This window comes from Bombina bombina, chromosome 7 (genome assembly GCF_027579735.1).
Source record: "Bombina bombina isolate aBomBom1 chromosome 7, aBomBom1.pri, whole genome shotgun sequence".
In the NCBI taxonomy this organism is placed as follows: domain Eukaryota; kingdom Metazoa; phylum Chordata; class Amphibia; order Anura; family Bombinatoridae; genus Bombina; species Bombina bombina.
The window spans coordinates 300,348,906-300,367,921 of NC_069505.1; the positions used below are offsets into that span (position 1 = coordinate 300,348,906).

General features: G+C 37.3%; 1 protein-coding gene across 1 annotated transcript in view; it reads left to right on the forward strand.

Annotated features, from left to right (window-relative positions):
* Window positions 1–8,926: 8,926 nt before the first annotated feature.
* The window catches only part of SHQ1 (SHQ1, H/ACA ribonucleoprotein assembly factor), a 296,452-nt gene continuing 286,362 nt past the window's right edge, over window positions 8,927–19,016 (forward strand). Inside the window, exon 1 of the mRNA XM_053720888.1 lies at window positions 8,927–9,043. The gene's annotated coding sequence lies outside the window, so the exon portion shown is untranslated. The remainder of the gene's footprint in view (window positions 9,044–19,016) is intronic.

A 19,016-nucleotide genomic window follows, 5' to 3' on the forward strand; every position in this document is an offset into this window, starting at 1 on the left:
TGTTCCCCCTTCACAAAAGGATACCAGGAAAATGAATCAAAATCATTGATTCTCCAGATATGTTCTGCTATTTACCAGTAGTGCTGTGCTGACCCTTTAACAAAGGATACAGAGAGAATAAAGCAAATTTGATAAAAGAAGTAAATTGTAAAAATGTTCTATCTGAATCATGAAATTATAAGTGTGGGTTTCATGTCCCCTTTAAGATATTAATTTATCTGTATTAGACATGGAAACAGTATATTTTATTTTGTACATACTCTGATGATGTCCTAATTATTTTTTAAAAAGAATAAAAAAAATGTCCCTTTAATAATTTTACTCGCATGACGTGATGAGATAATTGTTTACCTATAAAATAGTTGTGTGAACATTTAGTTTTGAATCAAGTGTTCATATTTTTTTGGATCTACCATTCCCTAAAATGTAACAATGCACACACAACGCTACTTGATTTTTCAGCAACTTGAACTCTATATTTAGAGGAAATTACAATTCAATTTAGCTTACACCCTGGTAATACTGTATAGTATCCAAAAAAAACAGAAAATCTCTCAAATTCTACTGTTACTTCAACAGGGATTTGTCTCACTTTAGGTTTTTTTCTGAATTATTAGTGAATATAGTTCAGTTAGACCACTAAAAAGGTTTTCTTCAACAGCTCTGCACCTGACAACTTTTCCCAAGCATTACAGGGTGAAATGCGTAGGCTGATGAAGAAAGAATTCAAGTGTGCGAAGTGGGTTTAAAACAATTTATTTTGTATTTCTAATACCAAAGGTTGAACCTATGAGATATAGTAAAAGGACCACTCAGTGCAGTAGAATTACATAATTAACAAGTTCATCATAAAAAGACAATGCATCATGGCACAGGCATCAGCCAATCACAGACTAGTATACGTGTACCCTGTGAGCTTGTGCACATGATAAGTAGGCTCTTGTTCTCCAGAAAGTGTGAATATAAAAAGACTGTTTGAAATTTTATAACGGAAGTAAATTGGAAAGTGTCTTAAAGGGACAGTGAAGTCCAAAAAAAAACCTTTCATGATTTAAATAGGAAATATCATTTTAAACAACTTTCCAATTTACTTTTATCACCAATTTTGCTTTGCTTTCTTGGTATATTTAGTTGAAAGTTAATTCTAGGAGGTTCATATGCTAATTTCTTAGACCTTGAAGACTGCCTCTAATGTGAATGCATTTTGACCACTAGAGGGCATTAGTTCATGTGTTTCATATAGATAACATTGAGCTCAGGCACGTGAAGTTACCCTGGAGTGAGCACTGATTGGCTAAAAAGCAAGTCTGTCAAAAGAACTGAAATAAGGGGGCAGTTTGCAGAGGCTTATATACAAGCTAATCACAGAGGTAAAAAGTGTATTTATATAACTGTGTTGGTTATGCAAAACTGGGGAATGGGATTATCTTTCTTTTTAAACATCAAAAATTCTGGTGTTGACTGTCCCTTTAAAACTACATGCTCTAGTCTATCTGAATCATAAAAGTTTATTTTGACTTGAGTGTTCCTTTAATAAGGAGCCATGGCAGCATCACCGTCTGGGTAATGGGGAATAGAGAAGTCTATAACCAATGTCTGGGGCTCACTGCACAGATCTCTTATTCAAAGAAAAGATTGATATTACTTTTTAGAAATTATTAGTCTGTTATACTTCAGGAAAGCTTTCCTTTATGAAAAGCAAAAGTGATGTAAAAGAGGTTCATCCATATTTGTATAACTGAGTTCTTTCTTGGTATCCCTTGTTGAAAAAGAATACACATACCCTACTCTAGTGGGAGCTAGCTGCTGATTGGTGCCTGCACACATGTGTCACTTGTGATTGGCTAACTAGATGTGTTCAAGCTAGCTGCCAGTAGTGCAATGCTGTTCCTTCAGCAAAGGATAACAAGAGAATTAAGCTAATTTGATAATATAAGTAAATTGGAAAGTTGTTTAAAATTGCATGTTCTATCCAAATCACAAAAGTAAAATTGGGGGTTTCCTGTGCCTTTTAAAGAGACATGAAACCCAACTTTTTTCTTTCATGATTTAGAAAGAGCATGCAGTTTTAAACAACTTTCCAATTTACTTCTATTATCTAATTTGCTTCATTCTCTTGATATACTTTGCTGAAAAACATATCTAGATACGCTCAGTAGCTGCTGATTGGTGGCTGCACATAGATGCCTTGTGTGATTGGCTCACCCATGTGCATTGCTATTTCTTCAACAAAGGATATCTAAAGAATAAAGCAAATTAGATAATAGAAGTAAATTGGAATGTTGTTTAAAATTGTATTCTCTACCTGAATCATGAAAGATTTATTTTGTGTTTAATGTCCCTTTAAGTAACATTAAAAGAATACTGAAAATTAAAAAATACAAATCTTAAAATACCTGAAAACCACCAAAAATAAAAACACCCCAATTTCTCTATTTGTCTTTTTTTAAAGCACTGCTTGAAAACTTGCTGCCATTTGCGTGTATATTGAGCCTAGTGTTTTCCCTGCATTTCTTTTTCAATATGCATGGAAATACCACACATTTAATTTTATCTGCATGTCTTTTTGTGTCTAAGAATCAGTTTCATAAGTGCTTTGATCTCAGAGATATCACTATATGAGGAAGGAAATAACATAACTCCTCCTGCACATGCCAGATGCACTCTACCTGATTGCCTGCTTAAAGGGACCGTATGCACCAATTTACATATAACTGCATGTAATAGAGGCTACTATAAAGAAGAATATGCACAGGTACTGATATACAAATCCAGTGTAAAACCTTTTTAAAAACTTACTTAGAATCTCCCAGTTTAGCACTGATGACAGGGGCGAAACTACAGGGGGTGCAGAGGTCGCAATTGCGACTTGGCCCCCAAGGGTGGAGGCCCAGCCTCAAAAAATAAAAATAAATATATATATATATTTTTTTTTACAATAAAAAACGTTGACCTGTAACTGCTTGCACTGATATCATGTGAGTGTGACATGATGCTTCACTAGTGTCTCTGACTACAGGGGTTAGTGTTTCTGTTTTACCCATTGGTGTTTATGCGTGTGTGTATGTGTGTATGTGACTGTGTGTATTTATGCATGTATGTGTGTATGTGACTGTGTGTTTATTTATGCATGTATGTGTATGTGTGTGTGTATGTTTATGGAACCAGCAAATTACAGACCTTGTTACTACAGCATGGGGGGGGGGGTAAACAGTGTCAGCCTATACAGTACCACTATATACAGTACAGGGGGGCTGGACCATGTCACAGACTACTGTGGTGGCTTTATAAAGTACTGGGGCGGGTAGGGTCAGGCCAGCCATCTCACTGGCAGATTACAGACTGTGTCACTGACTCACTATATACAGTACTGGTGGGTTAAACAGTGTCACTATATACAGTAATAGGGGGTCTCTTACTGTGAGACCATCTCACAGACTGTGGGCACAGGGTACCTCCTTTTGCAGACATGTAATCTGATTCACTTTTTTTCTGTGTTAAATGTAAAAAAAAAAGGATATGTATCAAATTCACTTTTTTTTTTTTTTGGTGGGGGGCCCTTCTTAGATTCTTGCACCTGGGCCCTGTGGTTTCTAGTTATGCCTCTGACTGATGATGAGGTTTGGCTGGGACACTTAGTGAAAGGGTCTGGGAAAACAATAAGAGCAGACCCCCCCCCCCTTTTCCCTACATAGGAAAAGACATATAACATAAACAGGAGCCAGCAGGAATCTGTAAACGCGTGTATACATCTGACACTGTTAGGCGTGGTTAAGGAGTCTAGAAATCAGCAAAATAAGCAAAACTATACATTAAAAAACAATACCAGATAGGCTATATAAATGGATCAAAACATTTATGCAAAGAAAAATCTAGTGTACAATGTCCTTTTAAAGTCCCTTTACAATGGGATCAGGGGTGGAACTACCATTGGTGTAATGGCACTAGTGCCCAAGTGCCTGGGAGGCCCATATTAGCCAGTTACATATATATCTATCTTCTAGCGTGTATATTATTACTATTGCTTACTACTGAGTTACTTTTGGGGGCAAACATTTTTTTTTGCATAAGGGCCCTCTTGTCTAGGCCTGCTGCTGAATGGGATGTGGATACTAACGCCTAGATTTAGAGTTTTGTCGGTAAGGACCCGCGTAGCTAATGCATGCTTTTTTTTCCCTGCACCTTTTAAATACCGCTGGTATTTAGAGTTCACAGAATGGGGGTTTTCAGTGCGTTAGGCTCCAAAAAGGGAGCGTAGAGCATAATTTAACGCCACTGCAACTCTAAATACCAGCGGTGCTTACGGACGCAGCCAGCTTCAAAAACGTGCTCGTGCACGATTCCCCCATAGGAAACAATGGGGCTGTTTGAGCTGAAAAAAACCTAACACCTGCAAAAAAGCTGCGTTCAGCTCCTAACGCAGCCCCATTGTTTCCTATGGGGAAACACTTCCTACGTCTGCACCTAACACCCTAACATGTACCCTGAGTCTAAACACCCCTAACCTTACACTTATTAACCCCTAATCTGCCGCCCCCGCTATCGCTGACCCCTGCATATTATTTTTAACTCCTAATCTGCCGCTCCGTACACCCCCGCCACCTACATTATCCCTATGTACCCCTAATCTGCTGCCCTAACATCGCCGACCCCTATATTATATTTATTAACCCCTAATCTGCCGCCCCCAATGTCGCCTCCACCTAACTACACTTATTAACCCCTAATCTGCCGAGCGGACCTGAGCGCTACTATAATAAATGTATTAACCCCTAATCCGCCTCACTCCCGCCTCAATAACCCTATAAGAAATAGTATTAACCCCTAATCTGCCCTCCCTAACATTGCCGACACCTAACTTCAAGTATTAACCCCTAATCTGCCGATCGGAGCTCACCGCTACACTAATACATTTTTTAACCCCTAAAGCTAATCCTAACCCTAACACCCCCCTAAGTTAAATATAATTTTATTCTAACAAAATAAATTAACTCTTATTAAATAACTTATTCCGATTTAAAGCTAAATATTTACCTGTAAAATAAACCCTAATATAGCTACAATATAAATTATAATTATATTGTAGCTATTTTAGGATTAATATTTATTTTACAGGCAACTTTGTAATTATTTTAACCAGGTACAATAGCTATTAAATAGTTAATAACTATTTAATAGTTACCTAGTTAAAATAATAACAAAATTACCTGTAAAATAAATCCTAACCTAAGTTACAATTAAACCTAACACTACACTTTCAATAAATTAATTAAATAAAATACCTACAATTATCTACAATTAAACCTAACACTACACTATCAATAAATTAATTAAATACAAGTCCTACAAATAAATACAATTAAATAAACTAACTAAAGTACAAAAAATAAAAAAGAACTAAGTTACAAAAAATAAAAAAATATTTACAAACATTAGAAAAAAATTACAACAATTTTAAACTAATTACACCTACTCTAAGCCCCCTAATAAAATAACAAAGCCCCCCAAAATAAAAAAAATGCCCTACCCTATTCTAAATTACAAAAGTTCAAAGCTCTTTTACCTTACCAGCCCTGAACAGGGCCCTTTGCGGGGCATGCCCCAAAGAATTCAGCTCTTTTGCCTGTAAAAAAAACACATACAATGCCCCCCCCCAACATTACAACCCACCACTCACATACCCCTAATCTAACCCAAACCCCCCTTAAATAAACCTAACACTAAGCCCCTGAAGATCTTCCTACCTTATCTTCACCATACCAGGTTCACCGATCCGTCCTCGGAAGTCTTGATCCAAGCCTCGGAAGTGTTTATCCAAGCCCAAGCGGGGGGCTGAAGAGTGACGTCCATCCTCGGGCTGAAGTCTGGATCCAAGCGGCGGCTGAAAAAATCCATCATCGGGCTGAAGTCGGAGGTCCATCATCGGGATGAAGTCTTCTATCAAGCCGCATCTTCAATCTTCTTTCTTCTGGAGCGGAGGGGAGCGGAGCCATCTTCTTTCCAACCGACGCGGATCCAACCTCTTCAACCGACGCCTACTCGCCGAATGACGGTTCCTTTAAATGACGTCATCCAAGATTGATTCTATCAGCCAATCGGAATTAAGGTAGGAATATTCTGATTGGCTGATGGAATCAGCCAATCAGAATCAAGTTCAATCCGATTGGCTGATCCAATCAGCCAATCAGATTGAGCTCGCATTCTATTGGCTGATCGGAACATTCGGCGAGTAGGCGTCGGTTGAAGAGGTTGGATCCGCGTCGGTTGGAAAGAAGATGGCTCCGCTCCGCTCCAGAAGAAAGAAGATTGAAGATGCGGCTTGATAGAAGACTTCATCCCGATGATGGACTTCCGACTTCAGCCCGATGATGGATTTCTTCAGCCGCCGCTTGGATCCAGACTTCAGCCCGAGGATGGACGTCACTCTTCAGCCCCCCGCTTGGGCTTGGATCAACACTTCCGAGGCTTGGATCAAGACTTCCCAGGACGGATCGGTGAACCTGGTATGGTGAAGATAAGGTAGGAAGATCTTCAGGGGCTTAGTGTTAGGTTTATTTAAGGGGGGTTTGGGTTAGATTAGGGGTATGTGGGTGGTGGGTTGTAATGTTGGGGGGGGGTATTGTATGTGTTTTTTTTACAGGCAAAAGAGCTGAATTCTTTGGGGCATGCCCCGCAAAGGGCCCTGTTCAGGGCTGGTAAGATAAAAGAGCTTTGAAATGTAGTAATTTAGAATAGGGTAGGGCATTTTTTTATTTTGGGGGGCTTTGTTATTTTATTAGGGGGCTTAGAGTAGGTGTAATTAGTTTAAAATTGTTGTAATATTTTTCTAATGTTTGTAAATATTTTTTTATTTTTTGTAACTTAGTTCTTTTTTATTTTTTGTACTTTAGTTTATTTCATTGTATTTATTTGTAGATATTGTATTTAATTAATTTATTGATAGTGTAGTGTTAAGTTTAATTGTAGATAATTGTAGGTATTTTATTTAATTAATTTATTGATAGTGTAGTGTTAGGTTTAATTGTAACTTAGGTTAGGATTTATTTTACAGGTGATTTTGTAATTATTTTAACTATTTTAGCTATTAAATAGTTATTAACTATTTAATAGCTATTGTACCTGGTTAAAATAAATACAAAGTTACCTGTAAAATAAATATAAATCCTAAAATAGCTATAATATAATTATTATTTATATTGTAGCTATATTAGGGTTTATTTTACAGGTAAGTATTTAGCTTTAAATAGGAATAATTTATATAATAAGAGTTAATTTATTTAGTTAGATTTAAATTATATTTAACTTAGGGGGGTGTTAGTGTTAGGGTTAGACTTAGCTTTAGGGGTTAAAAAATGTATTAGAATAGCGGTGAGCTCCGGTCGGCAGATTAGGGGTTAATGTTTGAAGTTAGGTGTCGGCGATGTTAGGGAGGGCAGATTAGGGGTTAATACTATTTCTTATAGGGTTATTGAGGCGGGAGTGAGGCGGATTAGGGGTTAATAACTTTATTATAGTAGCGGGGCGATCCGCTCGGCAGATTAGGGGTTAATAAGTGTAGGTAGGTGGCGGCGACGTTGTGGGGGGCATATTAGGGGTTAATAAATATAATATAGGGGTCGGCGGTGTTAGGGGCAGCAGATTAGGGGTACATAAGTATAACGTAGGTGGTGGTCGGCAGATTAGGGGTTAAAAAAATTTAATCGAGTGGCGGCGATGTGGGGGGGCCTCGGTTTAGGGGTACATAGGTAGTTTATGGGTGTTAGTGTACTGTAGAGCACAGTAGTTAAGAGCTTTATGAACCGGCGTTAGCCCAAAAAGCTCTTAACTACTGACTTTTTTCTGCGGCTGGAGTTTGGTCGTTAGATTTCTAACGCTCACTTCAGCCACGACTCTAAATACCGGCGTTAGAAAGATCCCATTGAAAAGATAGGATACGCAATTGACGTAAGGGGATCTGCGGTATGGAAAAGTCGCGGCTGGAAAGTGAGCGTTAGACCCTTTCCTGACTGACTCCAAATACCAGAGGGCGTTAAAAACCAGCGTTAGGAGCCTCTAACGCTGGTTTTCACGGCTACCGCCCAACTCTAAATCTAGGCGTAAGGAAATTGTGAGGTAAAATATCTTCCTTTTTTACATAGAGATGTTCAGGTGATATTTTCTAGTCAGCTTTTTACAGCTATGCTGAATCACTGTCCCTTTAACATTTTTTTTGTGTGTACAAAATATGAACTACTCTTTCTTATGCATGAGAGCTGTACTTGTGGTTTCACCCTGCAGTGGCACTGCTATGCGGCGGCCATAGACAAATGATTTCCTACAGACAACAGGTCTTAGAACAAACAAGGAGGGTAAACATCCTTCTAGCAGAAAAGTGTGCAGTTGCATTTCATCAATGATTTTCCGTGTCACAGGCCTCCTCCAGCTGGTAACAATTTGCAGTTAACCTAGGGTGTTGCTTCACATTCTAGTGGACTCAGCAGTCTGGTTCCCCCGAGCACACGCTATTCCTCTTAGAACACATTTATGGGATTAGAAAAGTGAGACAAGGAAAAACGTCCAGTTCCAGTTCCAAACAGATAAAGGATATACATAACAGAACTGGATGTACAATTTACCCTAAAATGTATTTATACTAGTAAATAATTAAATTAATTTAAAATTGATTAAAAAAAAAAAAACTGTAACTTAAAGGGACATAATACCCATATACTAAATTACTTGAAAGTGATGCAGTAGAACTGTACAAAGATGACAAAAGAATATCACATGAACATCTCTATGTAAAAAAAGAAAGGGGGGGGGGGTGAAGCAACCAATCCACTTCATCAGTGCTGATGTCACACTTTGCTTTCTGTAATCTCATGAGATTTCACTGAAATCCTGTGATATTTCATAGTAAACTTCCTTCCACTGAAGAGGGAAATAACATGACTGTGCCTGCACATGCTAGATGTACACTTACTTGGAAGTCCTGGGACTAGCATCCTGATTGGCTGCTTACAGTACCTTTACAATGGAATGTGGCTACTGACAACATTTTGAGGTAAATATCTTCCTTTTTTACATAGAGATGTTCAGGTTATATTTTCTAGTCAGCTTTTTACAGCAATGCTGCATCACTTTCAAGTGCTTCAACATTTTGGTATTATGTCCATTTTTAAGAGACATACTTGTCTGTACAACAAATTTGTATAAATAGTTGACAGGGTAAGTGCTTAAAGGGACAGTAAACCGTATTGAGATTGTTACTTTTTAGATCATTTGCAATTGCACTTAACTGACCTCAGCAGAGGGGATCTAGATAAGAACAGGCTTTTAAACATAGGGAAATTTAGATTACAACATGGCTGCACCCGTTACATTATAGGAACCAAAACGTTACAGTTTAAAGAGATATAAAAGTTAAAATTAAGCTTTCATGATTTAGATAGAGTAAGAAATGTTAAGATATGTTCAATTGACAAGTTGTTGAAAAGCATACCTAGGTAGGATCAGGAGAAGCAATATAATACTGGGAGCTTGCTGGTGATTGGTGGCTACACACATGTCTCTTGTCATTGCCTCACCATATGTGTTTAGCTAGCTCCAATTAAAGCATTACTACTCTGGACCGGTTTTTAACTTTGTGTTTAACCCATTTGTATGTTTGCATATAACACAATAGAGCATTTTTATTTTGCACTTATATGTCCCTTTAGCATCATATGTAATACTAACCTTCAACATGTAAAATTAAAAAAAATAGCAATAAAGTGGTATCTTCATATAAAATCTTTTTTTTTTTTTTTTTTTACAAATAACTAAACTATATTTGACCTTTTTGTGAACTATGAAATAAAACTGTAAAAAATGAATGCACAAACTCTCTGAGGACATATTGGCTTTAAATCAGAAATATGAATCTATGAAACATCTGGTTTATTTCAAGCTTTTGAAAGATCATTGCAGCTCAAATAAAGTGCAGCAGATAGCATACAGCAGCTGTCACTACCCATAATACATCTTGATTTGTACAAGAAAAGTATCAGAAACCTATTTCTAACAGAAATATATATATTTTTAAAGGGACAGTCTACACCTTGATCATCTTAAAGTCTTACCTTAGATTCAGCTGCAAATATCCTCCTGCACCGTTTCTATACCATGCAGCAGGAACAGTAAAAAAAGTTGTTTTAAAATAAATATTGTTTCTTGCCACTTCGAAATGGCTGCCAAGCTCAGCCCACTGATGACATCATGATCTGGGCTGCATATGGCATCCAATCACAAAAGGCTCACTAGTTGGATTCAAAAGACTGTCAATGCTATTCAGCAGAGTGCCTAGATGCTGCCCAGATCGTGATGTCATCAGTGGGCAGAGCTTGGCAGCCATTTCAAACTGGCCAGAAACAATATTCATTTTAAAATAACTTTTTTGCTGTTCCTGTTGCATGATATTGAAAATGTGCAGGAGGATATTTGCACCTTAATATAAGGTAAGACTTTAAGATGACTAAGGTGTAAACTGTCCCTTTAATATTACATTTATAGTTTTGAATACAATTTTGAACAACAAACTGCAATGAAAATATTAAAAACAAAACAATAAACTACATTATTTTATGAAGCGCTCCCCAAAAAGTCCCAAAGCAATGTTTCATTGTTACAATTAAAACAAATGTTCATCTTATAACGTTTTTATTCTCCACCAGAAACAACTGTGTAGGAGGAATATAACTCTCTTAACAAGGTGAGGTTGCTAAAGACAGTTTATTGTCAAATGTCATACACCATGGTAAGACTGAGCACAGCAACAAGTCACAAGCTAGTTATACTACATCAGCAATGTCTCTCCCAGGCAGAAATTTCAAGGCAGAGAGGAGATTCCAGATGTGCTGTCCAAACTCTTCTGAAGAAGCACAAAGATACATAGTAACATAGTAGATAAGGTTGAAAAAAGACCGAAGTCCATCAAGTTCAACATATACAAATCTAAAATACTAACAAAAAGCTCCAGTTAAGCTTAAATAACCCCACTAAAAGGTGATACATTTAATACTAGCAATCATATCCATCAATTTTGTTTATATACAGAAATGTATCCAGACTATTTTTAAATGTATCTAGGGTATTGGAATTCACTACCTCCTTTGGTAATGAGTTCCACAATTTTATTGCTCTTACAGTGAAAAAACATTTCTGTTGCAGGAGATTAAATCTCTTTTCCTCCAACCTTAAATTGTGAACTCTTGTCAGAAACAATTTTCTTGGAATAAACAGATCTTCTGACATCTCTGTATATGGGCCTTGAATATATTTATATAAAGTAATCATGTCACCTCTCAAGCGCCTTTTTTCTAAAGAAAACAGACCCAGGTTGGCTAGCCTCTCCTCATAGGTTAATTTATCCAATCCCCTTATTAGCTTTGTGGCCCTTCTCTGAACTTTTTCTAGTTCTGCAATATCTTTTTTTGCGATCGGTCCCAAGAACTGCACTCAATACTCAAGGTGAGGTCTTACCAGGGCTTTATATAGTGACAGAATTATGCTTTCCTCCCTGGAATCAATGCCTCTTTTAATAAATTCTAGTATCTTATTAGCCTATGAAGCTGCTGCCCTGTATTGTGCACCCATATTTAGCTTGTTATCTATTACTTCTCCCAAATCCCTTTCCTCCTCTGTTTGGCTAAGTCTTGTCCCATTTAAAAAATACGTTGCCTGCTTATTTTTACTTCCAAAATGTAGAACCTTGCATTTTCCCATATTAAATCTCATTTTTCATTTACTTGCCCATACTTCTAATTTTTGCAGACCCCTTTGTAATGAAAGTTCATCCTGCTCTGACCTAATGACCTTACTTAAAGGGATAGTCTACCATAGAATTGTTATTGTTTTAAAAGATAGATAATCTCTTTATTACCCATTCCCCAGTTTTGCATAACCAACACAGTTATATTAATATACTTTTTACCTCTGTGATTACCTTATATCTAGGAACCTTCTTCCAGCCCCTGATCACATGACTGTGACTGTTTTTTATCTATTGTCTTAAATTTAGCATTGTTTTGTGCTAAATCTTCAATAACCCTCTGTGCCTGAACACAGTGTTATCTATATGGCCCACGTGTACTTTCTGTCTCTTTGTGTTGAAAAGAGATTTAAAAAGCATGTGATAAGAGGCAGCCCTCAAAGGCTTAGAAATTAGCATATGAGCCTACCTATGTTTAGTTTAAACTAAGAATACCAAGAGAAAAAAGCAAATTTGATGATAAAATTAAATGGGAAAGTTGATTAAAATTAAAAGTCCTATCTGAATAATGAAAGATTAATTTATACTAGACTGTCCCTTTAACTTAGTATCATCTGCAAAAATAGTGATGTCACTATTTAATCCTTGCTCCAAGTCATTTATTAAAATATTAAAAAGACCAGGGCCCAGTACTGATCCCTGGGGGACTCCACTGATTACCTTTGTCCAATCTGAGTATGATCTGTTTACTACTACTCGTTGCTCCCTATCTTTTATCCAGTTATTTATCCATGAGCTAACATTTTCAGCTATTCGCAGTCCCTTAATTTTGTGCATTAATCTCTCACGTGGCACTGTATCAAATGCCTTTGCGAAACTAAGTATATTACATCAACTGATTCCCCTTTATCTATATTTTTACTTCCTTCCTTGTAGAATCTAATTAGATTAGTTTGACATGATCTATTTCTCTTAAAACCATGCTGATTAGAACTCACTAATATGCTCATCAATATAATCCCTTATAATCCCTTCAAATATCTTCCCCACTATTGATGTCAGACTAACTGGTCTATAGCTTCCTGGATCATCCCTGCTTCCCTTTATGAAGAGTGGCACCACATCAACTTTACGCCAATCCTGGGGTACCATGCCTGAGGATAATGAGTCTTGAAAAATTAAGAGTAGTGGTTTGCCTATAACAGTGCTAAATTCCCTTAACACCCTAGGGTATATTCCATCTGGGCCTGGAGTTTTATTTACCTTAATATTATCCAGTTTTTTCCTGATATCCTCTAAACATAACCCATGTTAATGGTATGGACTGTCATGTTCTATTTTGTTCCAAAGTATCATCCAATGGTTTCTTTCTTGTGTATACTGAAGAAAAAAAAACTGGTTTAGTACCTCAGCCTTCTCCCTGTCATTATTTATCATGTTACCCTCCATGCATTTTAATGTACCTATATTGTCCTTCTTAGATTTTTTGCTATTTATGTACTTAGACTTATAATCCTTTGCAATTCATTTTTCATTTTCAATTTTGGCTAATGTGATTGCTTTTTTGCATGCTTTGTTACATTCCTTATAAATATGGAATGTTGAGTCTGTACTATTTTCTTTGAATAATTTAAATGCCCTACGATTTCTCCTAATTTCTCTTAACACATTTCTATTTAGCCACATTGGCTTTGATTTTTTTTTTTTTTTTTTTTATAACCATATGGTATTTGTAGATATTTATATTTATTTAACAAAGTTTTAAATATTATCCATTTATCCTCTGTATTTTTATTAGGGAATACATTGTCCCAATTTATATTTTTTAAGGATTTCCTTAAATCGTTGAATTTTGCTTTCTTAAAATTAAAAGTCTTTAAGACACTGCTTATGAAAAGAGATTTCAAGTTTGACCATGTTATGATCACTGTTACCCAAATGTTCTTTGACTTCTTTGTTTGATATTATATCTGTATTATTTGATAGCACTACACATTAAGGAGCGTAGACATAGTGGTTGGCCAAGAAACTTAGTGCTGCATATGAGACACACCATGCTTAAAGGGACAGTCTAGTCCAAAACAAACTTTCATTATTCAGATAGGGCATGTCATTTTAAACAATTTTCCAGTTGACTTCTATCACCAATTTTGCTTTGTTCTCTTGGTATTCTTAGTTGAAAGCTAAATCTAGGAGGTTCATATGCTAATTTCTAAGCCCCCGAAGGCCGCCCCTCTTAGCTCAGGGCATTTTTACAGTTTTTTACCACTAGAGGGTGTTAGTTCATGTATTTCATATGGATAACACTGTGCTCACGCACGTGGAGTTCCTAGGAACCCGCACCAATTGGCTAAAATGCATGGCTGTCAAGAGAACTGAAATAAGGGGGCAGTTTGCAGAGGCTTAGATACAAGATAATTACAGAGGTAAAAAGTGTATTAATATAAATATGTTGATTATGCAAAACTAAGGAATGGGTAATAAAGGGATTATCTATCTTTTAAAATAATACATTTTCTGGTGTAGACTGTCCCTTTAATACCCTTCACTATTGGAAGATGTCCAGTAGTTCCATCAGCTCAGGATTGACAGAAACCAGTGAGACCCTGGTATAACTATCTACTGTCCAGAGAAATCTTCATAGAAAATAGGGCCAAAAAGCCATACCTCCAAAGTGCAAACAAGGCCAAGCGACTCAACTATGCAAAAAAAAAGCATAAACTGGGGTGCAGAAAAATGGCAGCAGGTGCTCTGGAGGGATGAATCAAAATTTAAAATATTTGTCTGTAGCAAATAGCAATTTGTTTACTTAAAGGGACAGTACACTGTAAAATTGTTTTTCCATTAATGTATTTTAAATGACTTGTTATACCAGCTGCAGAGAATAAAATATTTGAGAAATTCAATTTTCATGCTTATTTGTGTATATGAAGTAGCTGATTTTGTGCTTTGAAACCACAGCCTATTACAATGGGTTGAACTTAAAGGTGATATCAGATCTCATTATGTTCTAAGTTTGTGTAAACAGACTTGCTTCCTTATCTTTTTAATTGGCTGGAACACCAAAGCTCAATACATAGAGAGAACAATGGAAAATGATAATTTTATTACTTAAATACCCTGCATCCCACTGAGAGTGTAATCTCTTCTGCTGGCTGTGTATACTTAGGCTATTCAATAGCCTATACTCCAGTATTAATTTGTTCAGTGTAGGTGGCGATTGGCGATACCACAGGCTAAATCAGCTATTTCAAATGCTGAAATAGGAGTAAAGGAGCTACTTGTAACCAATTTAATACACTCTAGCAGGTTAAAAGGATCATTGGGAATAATTTAAAGGGGAGAATTTTTTTGGGTGAACTGTCCCTTTAAGGGGGTAGAAGATTGAGTGTCTTCAGGCAACAGTAAAGCATAGTGAAAGTTCTTTGCAAGTGTACAGCTGCAAATGTAGTTGGGGATTTGGTCAGAATTAATGGTCTCCTCAATACTGAGAAGTACAGGCAGATCCATCATGCAATACCATCAGGTAGGCATCTGATTGGCCCCAAATGTATTATTAGCATAATAATGGCAGCCAAAATCATTAAGAACTATCTTCAGAGTAAAGAGGAACAAGGGGTCCTGGAAGTGATGGTATGGCCCCCACAGAGCCCTGATCTCAACATAATCAAGTATGTCTAGGGTTAAATTCATGCCCACCTTCTTTCTACATTTAGATACCAGTCAGCAAGCACTACCCAGGTACTAAACAAAAAATGGGCTGGCTCCTAAGCTTAAATGCTTGCTTTTTCAACTAAAGATACCAAGAGAACATAGAAAAATTGATAATAGGAGTAAATTAGAAAGTTACTTAAAATTGCTTGCTCTATCTGAATCATTAAAGGGACAGTATACTGTAAAATAGTTTTTCCCTTAATGTGTTTACAATTGCTTTTTTTACCAACTGCAGAGTAAAAAATGTATGAAAATTAGCTTTTTAAGGTTTATTTGTGTATATTAAAGCTCTGATTTTGTGTTTTGAAGCCACAGCCTAATAAAATGGGTTGAGCTTGTAGGTATAATCAGATCTCATTACTGTATCACATTGTGCACATATACCTGCTTCTTTATCTTATATCTGTCCTTAAAACAATCACCAGTACTTTGAGAGAACAATGGAAAATCAACATTGTATTACCTTATCTCTGCTATATCGCACTGGGAGTGTAATTTCTTCTGCTGGCTGTGTTTACAAAGCTTATCTATAGCTGGTACGCGCGGACACAAACTTTCAGAATAGGTGGGGATACCACATGCTAAATTAACAATTTCAAATGCCAATATAAGGGTAAAGGAGCTACTTGTAAACAATTTAATACACTCTAGCAGGTAAAGTGGATCATTGGGAACAAATTAAAGGGGAGAAAAATTTTGAGTAAACTGTCCCTTTAAGGTTAAACTTTGACTAGACTATCCCTTTAAAGTGAAAGTCAACCCTAGCATTTGCGAAACACTAGTATTGACTATTGAAACAAATAAAGGGGACTTTCATTCATGAAGTATAACACTCCATGCAGAAAGCTCCTTTATTTGCTTCAAGCGATCACCGCTCTGAGCTGCTAAGGAAGCCCACGGCAGATCGCTGTTTTGCTGAGAGGTAACATTTTCACTTCATAGCAAATAGCGTGCGTGAAATTCTGCACCACAGTGAGACAAGCTGGATTTACCGCATGGCTATTGGCTAAGCGGTGAAAATGTCATCAAACAGCGATCTGCCGTGGGCTGCCTTAGCAGCTCAGAGGGGTGATTGCTTGAAGCAACTTTCTGTATGAAATATCTTATACTTCATGAATGAAAGTCCCCTTTATTTGTTTCAATAGTAAATCCTAGCGTTTCACAAATTCTAGGGTTGACTTTCACTTTAACTTATATTCTTCAGCCCATTATGTATATATATGTTTTATTTAAGGAAATAAAAGCACACGCCTATATGTGTGGCACATATATTCACTCTCTTGGAAGCTGAACCAGTGTATTTCAAATACAGGGAGTGCAGAATTATTAGGCAAATGAGTATTTTGACCACATCATCCTCTTTATGCATGTTGTCTTACTCCAAGCTGTATAGGCTCGAAAGCCTACTACCAATTAAGCATATTAGGTGATGTGCATCTCTGTAATGAGAAGGGGTGTGGTCTAATGACATCAACACCCTATATGAGGTGTGCATAATTATTAGGCAACTTCCTTTCCTTTGGCAAAATGGGTCAAAAGAAGGACTTGACAGGCTCAGAAAAGTCAAAAATAGTGAGATATCTTGCAGAGGGATGCAGCACTCTTAAAATTGCAAAGCTTCTGAAGCGTGATCATCGAACAATCAAGCGTTTCATTCAAAATAGTCAACAGGGTCGCAAGAAGCGTGTGGAAAAACCAAGGCGCAAAATAACTGCCCATGAACTGAGAAAAGTCAAGCGTGCAGCTGCCAAGATGTCACTTGCCACCGGTTTGGTCATATTTCAGAGCTGCAACATCACTGGAGTGCCCAAAAGCACAAGGTGTGCAATACTCAGAGACATGGCCAAGGTAAGAAAGGCTGAAAGACGACCACCACTGAACAAGACACACAAGCTGAAACGTCAAGACTGGGCCAAGAAATATCTCAAGACTGATTTTTCTAAGGTTTTATGGACTGATGAAATGAGAGTGAGTCTTGATGGGCCAGATGGATGGGCCCGTGGCTGGATTGGTAAAGGGCAGCAAGGTGGAGGTGGAGTACTGGTTTGGGCTGGTATCATCAAAGATGAGCTTGTGGGGCCTTTTCGGGTTGAGGATGGAGTCAAGCTCAACTCCCAGTCCTACTGCCAGTTTCTGGAAGACACCTTCTTCAAGCAGTGGTACAGGAAGAAGTCTGCATCCTTCAAGAAAAACATGATTTTCATGCAGGACAATGCTCCATCACACGCGTCCAAGTACTCCACAGCGTGGCTGGCAAGAAAGGGCATAAAAGAAGAAAATCTAATGACATGGCCTCCTTGTTCACCTGATCTGAACTCCATTGAGAACCTGTGGTCCATCATCAAATGTGAGATTTACAAGGAGGGAAAACAGTACACCTCTCTGAACAGTGTCTGGGAGGCTGTGGTTGCTGCTGCACGCAATGTTGATGGTGAACAGATCAAAACACTGACAGAATCCATGGATGGCAGGCTTTTGAGTGTCCTTGCAAAGAAAGGTGGCTATATTGGTCACTGATTTGTTTTTGTTTTGTTTTTGAATGTCAGAAATGTATATTTGTGAATGTTGAGATGTTATATTGGTTTTTTGTTAAGTTGCCTAATAATTATGCACAGTAATAGTCACCTGCACACACAGATATCCCCCTAAAATAGCTATAACTAAAAACAAACTAAAAACTACTTCCAAAACTATTCAGCTTTGATATTAATGAGTTTTTTGGGTTCATTGAGAACATGGTTGTTGTTCAATAATAAAATTAATCCTCAAAAATACAACTTGCCTAATAATTCTGCACTCCCTGTATATTAACCACCTGGTTTATATCTGTAAATAAAAAAATATATTAACCACCTGGTTAATGTCTCTAATATTTAGTTGTAAAAGGACCATGTGGATTAGAACAGCAGTCCAGTGTTTTTTATTATTTTATATAGTAGGTTTTTTCCTCTTGTGCTTGTCAGTTGAGTAAAGGAAGTAGAGTTGGTATAAAATAGCCAGCATACAGGTCAGTTAGCATGTGCATAGTGTGTGTGTAATTACTCATATCTATATCTATTCTTTGGATATTTGGGTAGTAATGTGTTGTTTTTTTTTTAATTATCTACAATTTCAGAATACCTTGCATTAGTTTACAAAATGTATTGACCCATTGGTGCTTATACCTATTAAGTGCTTTTGCAACTCAGGGTATTCTTAGCCTCAAAAAAGACAGAACACTACATATAGTACTATCCACTTTCTGTCCCCCACCTCTCTCTCTTTCTCCCCCACTGCTCTCTTTTTCTAACTCCTCTATCTCATTCTACCCCCCCTCGCTCTCTCTATCTTCCCTACTCTTTCTCTCTTTCTTCACCCTCTCTCTCTTTGCCCCCTTTCTCCCTCTCTCTCTCTCTCTCTCTCTCTCTCTCTCTCTCTCTGTCTCACACACACACTCTCTCATTCATCTCTCTCTTTCTCCCATATCTCCCTCCCCTCTATTTCTCCCCTTTCTCTCCCACTCTTTATCACCTCTCTCTACCTCTTTCTCTTCTCCCCTCTCTCACTTTCTTCCACTCTCTCTCTCTCTCTCTCT